At 40.2% G+C, this 10,833-nt stretch overlaps 1 protein-coding gene across 1 annotated transcript in view; it reads left to right on the top strand.

Moving 5' to 3' along the window:
* Nucleotides 1-10,833, top strand: part of sema4ba (sema domain, immunoglobulin domain (Ig), transmembrane domain (TM) and short cytoplasmic domain, (semaphorin) 4Ba) — a gene marked incomplete in the record, with an annotated part of 45,651 nt that overhangs the window by 588 nt on the left and 34,230 nt on the right. Inside the window, 1 exon segment of the mRNA XM_014003542.1 lies at nt 5,223-5,320.

The raw sequence follows: 10,833 nt of genomic DNA, 5'->3' as shown, positions 1-10,833 counted from the left end.
GTGTGTGTGTGTGTGTGTGTGTGTGTGTGTGTGTGTGTGTGTGTGTGTGTGTGTCCAGCCCAGCAGAAAAGGATGACCCTTTAAACTGAAGGAATTGTCCTTCAGACAGGCGTCAGTGAACGTGGCAGAAAGTGCACCTCAAAAGGAAACTTTTGCAAAAGAACCCAGACCAGTGTGGAAAACCTGATGGTCTGAAAAAATCCAAATGTGAGCAGAAATATTCACCAGTTTCTGCTGATGGCGGCTCGATGGTCGGCGTTATGAGTTTCTCTTTATTTATTGTTTTCTGTTTTGTGAAACTGGATCCTGCTTTATAAAGTGATGCTGAAACAACAGAGAAGCCTCAGGTGCTTTTGTGTGAAATTCTAATCTGTCACCCACACATACACACACACTCGGCTGGCCACACAATCAACAGTAACGCCAAAGCTGCCAGAAGTGTGGGTGAAAGCTAATGGACAGAAAGCGTAAATGGAAACATTTGTCAAGCCTGTGAGGTTAGGCGAGGATTTTTACGACGCTTTTGCTTACATTTGAGAGTGTAACACAGTAGTCCTCTCTTTTCTCCACTGTTCTGTTAAACAGCGCACAGTATTTATTTTTGATTGTTTAATTTTGAAGGATTTCAACGAATCTTATACCGTTGGAAATGCTGCTTGTTTCCCCTTAAATGGAGCCACATTTGTTGGGAAAATGCATTTGTGGTGTGGAGCAGCAGAGCTGAGTTTGTGGGTTGCACCCAAAAAAAAAAAACTTGCCAAAATCTCCCTGCCAATGCCAAAGGGCTTACTCTGCTATCAACTTTTGATTTCAGCTTACCTCAATGCCTGATTGGCACCTGAGTGTCAGAATCTATGAGCATAACTCTTGCTACAATGATCAGCTTTGTCTGCTCCAAACAAGCCTCATTTGATTAATTTAGATAAGGCTCAGGCTGATGGACAACCTCGAGCTGCTTTTCTGCAAAACTAAATTTAAACATTACAGTATCTGTAGTGAGTCCTACTATCTCTAACTTGAAGACCAAGTTTCATATAAAGGTGGATGCCAGAGAAAGAAAATCCCATCTCTCTACAGTCTGGGACCAGGGTCGGACTTAGCCAATTTGGCACCCTAGGCAAGATTTCAGTTGGTGCCCCTTGTGCAATTTTCTATATCTCACTGCCAATTTACATACATTCACACCAATTTAAATAGTTGTAACACATGTATCAACAAACTCAAGCAAAAGTCATGTAGTAACAACGCAGGCTGAGAAACCCACAGGAAAATTTACCTTCGTAAACTTGAGCACTGATTATTCTACAGATTAAATCTTAAATATTCGTACAAGAATTTATACAATCTTTTGTCCCCCATTTGTGGTGCCTTCTAGATGAACAGCGCCCCTAGCGTTTGCCTATACTGCCTATGTCACAGATCTTCCAAAATGACAATGGGCTCCCACAGCAGTGTGTGACCAGCAACAAGAGGAGGAGGTGCCAGGCTTTTTTGTGGCTGTGTTTGGTTCTTCCACATGCTACTGAGACCTCTGTTTGTAAATGGATAAATTGCTAAATTTGTTTCGTTGCTTCAGACTTCAAGCATCTAATCCAAATAAACAACAGCAAACATGAGTCAGTGGCGGAATACGCTGCTTGGCAGAGACGGTTTGGTAAGTTTTTCATGGTTGCGACACACATTCTCATCTCTGCAGCATTTTCAAACCCATGTTTAAGGGGAAAACAGGCTTTTCAACAATATAAAATTTGTTACCAAGAAGCACAAACAATCAACCAAATACCATTTTGTTCTGACAATTTAGATGAAAGTGGCTAAATTGTTAAAGTTGTGAGCACAGTGATGACAGAAGTTAAAGAGATGAGTGAGGAAAATGGGGGCTTCTTGCATTAGTTTTCATATTGATATTTGTCTAATATCATGTTTCGAACTCCAGAATTACTTTAGCAAAAGTTGAATATTTGAAGACAGTGAACTCAGATTTTTATGCGACATTTTGGTTTTCCTTCTCAGAAAACGACAGAAACAGATTTCCAAAGTCAAAGCTTGTACAGCAACAGGTCGGAAGGCTAAGTGTATTAACAAAAACCAAAACCAGCTTTTTTTGGGAACTAACAATGTCAGCTGCACTCTGAGTTTCCCAGGAGGAAAATCTGTCTCCGTTGTGGAACTCTGCCTTTCCTCTCAAAAGCATATCTGTTTTTGTCTAACAGGGAAGTTAAACATGTCTGAGCGTTCCACACAGACACACATTCTCAACTGATCAAATAAATAAATAAAAAACCTAGCACATTCAGAATAAATGGGAGCTTTCATGAATTTTTCAGAACGGCTGATTATTCCGCAAGAGGGTGGAATTTAATCAACTGCTCTATCACGTTTCTGACACAGAGTTGTTGTGTTATTTTTTTCCCCCTCCCTCTCTTACGGCCTTGTGTATGGAGATTTATCTGTGCGCTGTAGGAGAAACGCTCTTCTGCGCTGACCTTGGCTCGGCTGTTTTCTTTTGGTTTGATCCACAAAGAAAACAGCTGGCAGTTGCATTCTGGATACCGGCGGCCTTGACAATGAGCTGGCTGTGCGATGTTGTCAGAGAAGCTCCGGCTCGTTTGGAAAACGTCGGAAACGTTTGGAATACGGTTATCAGTAGCTAGAAAAACAGACTCCGCGGAAATATTATTCATCATGCGGTGACTGTTACTGGCTGCAGGAAGCCTTTAAGGTTTTAAGAGCCGTTTGAAGACTGTAAATGTTTTGGATGAGGTGATGTACAACAGAAATGTACATAAACAGTTTAATATAATAATCTTCATTTACTCAATATTCACATTTTTAGTGTTTTGTTAGCACACAGGACTGTGCAAAAGTTTAAATCACACTTTTTAAGAGAATTTTGCTTCCAAAAGACTTTCTTCTAATCGTCAGTATTTTTTCTTCTTAATTTTTATATTAGGAGGAAGGATACTGGAAGAAATGAAAAGACATGAAGACCACTTTAAAAGATTAAAGAAAAACTGGTGATGTAAATGAGTGGTGACTCAGACTTTTTACTGTCATTTAGTTCTAACATGTAAGCTTTGTGTCACATCTCCATGAAAATTAGTTTGACAATTTAATATTGCAAAATATTGCATCATCCCAGAACACAGTAACCTAACAAGATTTAGAATAAAAAAAAACAGTATAGTTGTCTCTCTGCCTAACAAGAGTATGTTTACTCTTTAAAATCAGTTGTTAAATGTAAACAGTGCTGTGTACAACAGATTTTACTCATTTATAATACAAATAATTAGGAAGCAAACCAGAAGTGTAAGCAGGTCGAAAAGGTGATTACCGAGTGAGAGCAGCTGGAGTTAATGGGCAGATTAAGAACAGGTGTGAACAATAAGCTGACTGATTAGGCTAACAAAACAAGCTAGACACAATTTCAAAATAAAACAAGAAAAATCATGTCTAAATAACAGTCAGTACAATAATGTATAAATTCATACTACAAAAATCCTGCTTGTTTTGTGATTAAATAGATTATAAATCTACTGACACACGTCACGGTTTGAAGAGTTAGTTTCCTGGAATGCAGACTGACATGAGGAGCTTGAGTTAAAAAAATAAAATAAAATAAAAACTTTATCATTATTAACAAATCAAAAGTCTGACGTAGCAGCAACAAGAAAATATAACACTCAAGGAGACACTGAAGAAATCCAGACATGGCATGAAGCACACAATGCTAGACTGACTGCAAGGTTAAAACAGAAGGACTTTCTAGAAAGGGACTGATGAGGGAAGTGGAAACACCTGAGCACAATGACAACTGGGAACAAGTGAGAGTGGGTGGGCCTGGAGCTGGGGATCTTTTTTTTCTGGATGACTCTCACTATTTGCTCTTTAGTTCACGTTTTACGTGAAAAAAAGAAAAGTAAACAGTCTTGTATGCTTCATCTTGAGCATGCACAAAGACAAATACCTCATTTGTCAAACATACTTGGGCAAACAAACAGATCCTGATAATAACCTTATGTTCTTCAGATGCTGTGATTTTCTCAGACTTCCTCTCTGTTTGTGTTGATGAAGAGGAGGGAGGAAAAAAAGGGGGCTCTGGTTGAAGAGTGGCCATAACCACTTGTAGCCTAAAGGTTAAACACAGGCCTTCAGGGAGTCCCATTACTGCACACTGCACTGATGGGAACTCTGCAAACATTCATTCTGGGAGCCCAGCAGGCTCCTCTGTTTATTCCCAGTTTAGTGCCGTGCCATGATGTGGGAAACGACCGTGGACGTGGAACTCAGCCAGAACGCTGTGTTTGCTCCAGTGTTTGGCTTTTAACCCGAGCGAAACACGCACCGAGTACGTCACGAGGAGCACTTTGGAGACGTTGTTGGATATTTTGTTGACACGCGGGACTGACGTATCTCTACAACACCATGCGGAGTTTATTTACGCATTCTCATATGTGCTCGTATGAGGATTAGAAATTTGTCTTTTCATTAATCATGGCTTAACTCACACTGTTCTTCCTGTTTGCTGTTTGTTGTTATTAGTTTAACATTACTGTTCCTGAAGCTATGAGATCACTCCCAGCAAATCAGGCTGCTGTTGCTAGTGGTTGTAAACATATGCATCATTTCTCACGTGAGTAGTTGTGATCACTAAACGAACCCCCAATGGATCTAAGTTTAGCAGCCCACCCCTCCCCCCTCCAAGGTGATTTGATATCTTTAAGCATTCCAGGTTGTGCCCTTTACTCCGCTAATGGTGCTACCGGTCCTTAAAGACATTCCTTCTGTCTCTCTCTGATCACAGGCGACTAATTGCCTCGTTTCAACCAGTTTTGATGCCTTCTAATGTTAAAACACCAAAGCGTTCTTCATTAGGGGGAGATTTGCAGGAACATTTGTCATTCTTATAAACGGTTTAGACATGTTTTAACTGGCTGAAATGTGGACACAAACAGCCGTGTGAGTTACAGATGAAGCATCTGTGCAGCAGAGGATGACAGGAAGGACGTGAGATGCTGGTATTTATTCATTTCGTTTCACGCTTTGCTAAAATTCGTAACTAGAGCAAGAAGAGGTTGTTGTTGTTTACGTTTGTTCTCCCCCATAAACACTGCTCTCTTGAATCTGGAATTTTAAGGTCACAAAATACTTTCAAGTCATGCGGGTAGATGAAGTTGATGAGAATTAGCTGGCAGTTTGATTTGAACTTTTTTTTTTTGCAGTTGCTGTTCACTCATGTTCTTCACAGCAGGAGGTGTGCTCTAAGAGGAGAAGGAGGGGAGGCAGAGGGAGCATCTGTTCTGAGCACAGAAAAAGACAGGTCAGAGATTTGCTCAGAGGTTGTTCATAAGATTAATTTTCTTTAATGAATCTAAACAAAATAGAGAATGTAATTATTGTACTAAAGTACTTGTTTATTATTAGTACTTCTTTTTTTGTTGTTGTTGTTCTGCTCTTTGTAAAGTAACATTGAATGACTGGCAAGCTGGAGGCTTGTCACTGAACAGCAAATGTTGGAAGACTAGTTGGTGGAAAAGAAAAATCCCTAAAACTGTGGGAAGACTGCAAGAAAATATGTGAATTTTTTTGGTTGCAGTTTCAATGAASTCTGTGCTCACAGTTTGGGTTGTCACTTTCTGAAAATCACAGATTATTGTTGTGTGCATTGCAATACTGTTATTCTTGGCTGCACACATTAATTTGTTGCCCACCTTGTCCTCATCTTGACAACTGGTCCCACATTTATGGTCAGCTAGAACACTTTAAGAATGATGGGAGATATTGCAACCAGTTTTCAATTATTATTATTCATCAAATAGTTTTTTTTTTAGATCTGGACGTTTGCCTCAGATGTTTTCTGTCAGAGGAGGGCTCTGTGCTGAAATTACTACACACCACCAGCTACTCACAGCCCAGTGAGATGCCACCTAACACCAGCAGGTTATTATTAGCCTTGGTAGCAATAAGTTATATTTTACACCACTGTACAGTAGCTTGTGGCAGACATTTACTTTAAAACATAGCTAAAAAGCAGACTCAGTATGTGTATATGATTTGTGTTTTTTATGTTGAAAAGATTCAATAAGTTTTTTTTTCTTTTGGTAATCATACACTAACCACTCATATCAACTGGTGAGGAAAAAAAATGGTAGAAAATATTGTCATGCCATTAAAAAGAGTGGAAAGGGAAACGGTTGGACTAAAAACCTCCTTTAGTGGTTTTGGAATTGTGAGTCTTTCAAACGGAGGTATGCTGTTAAACTGGACCATGCTTTTAATCACGATAAGGCAAAAACAACATTCAGAATGCGTCAACAGATAAGAGTATAAAGCAACAACTTCAGGAATTTGCTGCTGTGTTTGGACCTCGTCTGATCTGCTGATGTTTTGAGTGTTTTACACGGAAGCTTTGATAGAACGTGAGGTTTTGGTTTTTGTAATAGAAACTGCACTTTTATCTTCATGTAACACTAAAAAAAGAAAAGAAAACTACGTTTTCTTTTCTTTTCTTTCTGTCACGATCTTGGCATGGTATCTGGATATCTGTGTTTAATTTGAGTTTAAGCCAATATATAAATTATAAATATATGTATAAAAACTTAGCACAAAAAGTAAGGAAATTTGTGTTTGGTAGATTATTTCTTTGTTGTAACAATGCTTCTTGACAATAAATCTTATGCACCTGACTGGCAGCACCTGAGGGTACCAGAAGCTCAAAACAAGTGTCAATAACAACAAAATAAGCTGTTTGGCAGAGAAGATTTGGCATTTTTTTCATGTGTGCAAACGACACATTCAGCTGCTCATCTCACTAATGCATGTTCCTTACAAATGTGGCACCATTTAAAAAGGAAATTAACAAACAATCTACCAAACACAAATTTCTTTATTTTTTGTTCCAAGTATATTTCTTGATCAATGGATCAGATGAGGTTGTGCATCTGTATTAAGTTGCATATTCAAGCATCTTTATTCTATCCATGCCAAAACTACTTTTCTATTGTCCAACTGAGTGCAAAAAATGTGCACTTTTTTGATAATTTACCAGCCTTTTATTATGAMTAAATGTCATCTGTTTGTGGCACCAGTTTGATTTATTTTTAGACAAGTCATGTCAGGTAGTTTGTTGCGTGCTACTAATACCTTTTCACAACCAGCTATTTGAACAGTAGCACATCTACCTTTTTAAAGCTTTGCACAGGCCAGTCCTATTTGTTGACACAGTAACATGATCTCTCCTTGATGCTTTATGCCTGAACCAAGTCCAAAAGATGCAAACAGAGCCGGAGGAAGGGGGTTAAATGGAAGACAGACCACAGGACAGCAGCAGACTAAAAGCTTCCTGTGGACACGCAGAGGGGAAGGCAGACCTGGCAGATAGGCTGGCAGGGCAGATGTTTTAGGTGAGAGGCACAGTAGATAGCACCACCTGAATAATTCATCAGATTGGACTGGAGATATGTGATATATTAAGACACAGAACACAAGCCACGCTATGGCCTCTTTCAGCACTTTTTGTGTACTCGGTGTAGCTCTGGGGCTCAGATCGCTCCACAGCGCCACTTTCTTTCTGGCAGTAATCCACCGGAGCCCCCGGGCAGCCGAGGAAGCTGTTATAGATGGGCCGGCTTTGGCTTGAGGTTTACAGAGACCCTGAGACATCTGGAGGGGGGCGGTGAAGCTCTTCAGCATGCAGGTGCAGTTKAAACTCATGAGTGATAACGCCGCTGACGCGTTCCCTCTAATTTGACTTGTCGTGATCAGTGGACCTCGGTGGTTTGGGCGACAGAGAGGTTTCAGGCGACGCAGAAATAATCTAATGGAGATAAATCACAAGCGTTGTATTCATCATTTTTGTTTGTTTGCGTTTAGGTGAAGCATACACGGCAGGCACAAACTGCATGCTGATTATAAATTTGGTAACCAAGGGGCGGCTGTGRCAGGGTGGTTAGTGGAGTCGTCTTGGAACCAATGGGTTTCTGGTTTGATTCCCCGTTCCAGGTGTCTCAGTTGTTGTGTCCTTGGGCAAGACACTTCACCCCCCAGTGCTTCTGACGTGTCCCATCAGGTTATGAATGGGATTTAAAGCACTGATTAGTCTTCACAGGATGATTTGTACATGTTAGTTTTGTAGAGACTTTGACAGTAGCGCTTTCCTCGGCGAAAAGTAAGCTCCGCCCTCTTTCCACAATGAGCGGTCCGACTCACTGAATCCTCGCGTCGCAACACCAGCTGCAGTCAGAGCMGAGAGGGGGTGGGAAACTGAAGAAAACCCACACAAGCACGAGGAGAACGCGCAAACTCCACACAGAAAGACCCCAGGTCCGAACTCAGGGATCGAACCCGACCTTCTTGTTATGAGGCGACAGTGCTATCCACTGATCCGCCGTGCCAAACTTTTAATTTTTCCACTTCTCTTTAAAAGCCTGCTTGTTTGTTTTGTCTCTGCTCCCGGGTCAAATTGCAGGGAGTCACTCCATCTTTTTGTTTGCAAATGATGAGAAGACTTTTCTGGCTTTCTGGTATCAGTTCAGAAAACTCCACTGGGCTTCGACGAACTTAATGACTTAAATAAACAGAGAGGATTTTTTGTTTACATGTGATGAGAATGTTAAGTCGCCTACAAGTAAAGAGGAATGTCACATTGTTTTTGTCTGAACAGATCATGTTTTTTCTTGCTTCATTTGGACTTACATGCAAAACAACTAAAAAAAAGATTGTTTATTATTTCCAGCTGGGTTTCGTAATCTTGGTCTCTTTTTTTTAATTTATTTGTCCGTTTGATTGCAACATCCAGYAGGTAATCCGCTTTTACTCACAGGTTGTGAAAGTAGGTGAAGATGTTGACAGAAATGCTACGTGCCCTGATAACAAAATGTGTGTGTATGTGTGTGTGTGTGTGGTGGGGAGTTCAGCTTTTAAGTAACACATCGTTTCACCTCCATCTCTCCGTGACATCATCCCACTCACGCACACAGTCATGCCTTTTGGACATGTCCGGTTTACGATCGTATCTTTAAAAAAGTACACTGGTGTGGATTTCCTCTGAAAACACATTAATCTCAAAGGTCCCTAAGTTCAGAGAATCACATCTTGCAATGCTTTTCTGCCAGGTTTACACCAAACCTATCTGAAATAGTTTTATATCATGTCAAGAATGGTGAAGAAACTGTACTGTASAATATCTGGACTGTACCTGCAGGCTGAACACTAAACCCTGTCATCTGATAGTTTGCTAATCCCCTTGTTATGCTTGTCTGGTTGAACAGAACATTCACTCAGGCATTAAATCATCTTGCAAAGGGGTCAGCGGGGCCCATAATTTTGCCTTTAGTACAGTGTAAGTGTGGAAGGAGGATCATTTTGGTGCTTTTGAGCACTGTGGAGTACAAACAACCACATTTCGACCTAAACTAGGCTGTTTGCGCTCCATCTCGTGAGAGACAAGAGCTCATCTGCCCCTTATGGTTCACCAGATGAGCCGCCCCCACAGGTCAGGTTTGGTCGTCTGGGTTTTTGGACGGTAATAATTGGAATTTACCCCGAATGTCACAGCTCTAAAGAATTCACCGAATGGCTCGGATGGCTGGGATACCAAGGCTGCATGGGGGTGACCGCTGAGGACGAGGAGGGAGGAATGTGCAGCCGGCTATTGATCTTCACTAAGTAAGGTCACTACTTGGTGTGTGTGTGAGTGGGGTGTGTGTGTGGGGGGGTAGCTGCCCCACTTTCAGACGCCTCACAATAGAGATAGACTAACCCCCGCAAAGATATTCTAATGTGGTCAATATGCCAACCAATGAGGTCAAAATTAGAAAAAAAATTGATTTGAGGTTGATGTCGACTCTAAGGATGCGTTGAAGATGGATATGGAAAGAACCAGTTTAGGCACAAGAATTAGGATTTTTAGAAAAAGTTTTAAAGTGTTTTTTGACCTACGGTGTGTTCATTTTTCTGCAGAGAAACCAAAATATCTCATAAACCAGTGGTCGGATTGTAATTAGACTTGCAGAAACTGGATGGATATCTACAAAAACTAAGTTAACCCTCAATAAAAATGGCTGCTGCAGCAAACTCAATCTTAGCAGTGGCTCAAACTCAGTTGATCTTACAGACGTTGAGCTAAAATTTGATTCATTTGTAGCTGAGAGTCCTCCTCAATACATTAACTGAGCAGTAACACAAGTACGTAACGTGTGAGATTATGTATAAAGTCATTTATAAGATTTGACCAAAACGATACAACTCCTCAGTATATTTTGAATTTATTTGCTTAAAAAGATCTGTTTTTCCAATTATATCATAATCTTTTGAGCTTGATTTAAAAGGTCATGTCACACATAACTATAAGTTATGCCGACTTGTGAAAATGTGTCCTACAGATGAAATAAAAAAAATCTACTGGAAGCCTCTTTTGGACGTACACGTACTGTAATGCTAACAATTAGATCAAATATAAAATCAACATGATTAATTTATTCATAACAGCATTTCCATAAGTCTTAAAGAATATTTGTGTTTTTGCATTTTTTGCTAACATCCCTAAGTGTATTTTTGGTAATGCCTGCCTCTGCATCTTTTAAAACGTTTTTAATTATTTATTATGACTTTAGAGGAGTCTGCTTTGAGGGGTTTTAAGACTTGGTAATGCTCAAATTTAACTTGTTTAATCCGATGTTATCTGGTAAAACTCATTCTGCATCTGTTTGAACTCAGGGCATTGTAAAAAAAAAAGCTGCGAGAAAAGGCTTTAAAACATTTCTCATGTGTGTCGTGGTGGAGAGGCTGCGGCGCAGATGATTGACGACTGAACATGAACCTGATTACACATGC

Source organism: Austrofundulus limnaeus, unplaced genomic scaffold, assembly GCF_001266775.1.
Source record: "Austrofundulus limnaeus strain Quisiro unplaced genomic scaffold, Austrofundulus_limnaeus-1.0 Scaffold19, whole genome shotgun sequence".
Taxonomy (NCBI): Eukaryota; Metazoa; Chordata; class Actinopteri; order Cyprinodontiformes; family Rivulidae; genus Austrofundulus; species Austrofundulus limnaeus.
This window is presented reverse-complemented; position numbering and strand designations above follow the sequence as displayed.